The following is a 451-nucleotide window of genomic DNA, read 5'->3' as shown; positions in this document are numbered from 1 at the left end:
AAAGGTGGCAGATCAGGTTGTTCAAGGGAAACAATTCATCTTCTAGTATTTGTTTATTCCTTTTGTACAACTACATTTGTCATTTCATTTGCTTGTTAGTGCTTCCTGAAATAAAACTAAAATAACTTTTTCCTCTTAATCTATGAGATATACAACATAAACCTTTGTTTTCTTCATACGTAAAGAATCTTCACATATATGACTTCATTTTAAGTTACACAATAACACACGACATCACTGGATTACATAAATAATTAGAGATATTACCTCTAATCTGCCTCTGATGGTCCTGATGAGGGTCGACTGCTGTTTACGTTTAACTTAAAGAAAATGGGATCCACTTCGTAGTACAGAGAATGTTATAAGGGGTAACTATATAATTATTTCATTTTTAAACAAATATTTGCCTCTGGTTATGAAATGCAGGACAAAATAATAGGGATGTATAAAG

Source organism: Penaeus monodon, chromosome 20 (assembly GCF_015228065.2).
Source record: "Penaeus monodon isolate SGIC_2016 chromosome 20, NSTDA_Pmon_1, whole genome shotgun sequence".
In the NCBI taxonomy this organism is placed as follows: Eukaryota; Metazoa; Arthropoda; class Malacostraca; order Decapoda; family Penaeidae; genus Penaeus; species Penaeus monodon.
This window is presented reverse-complemented; position numbering follows the sequence as displayed.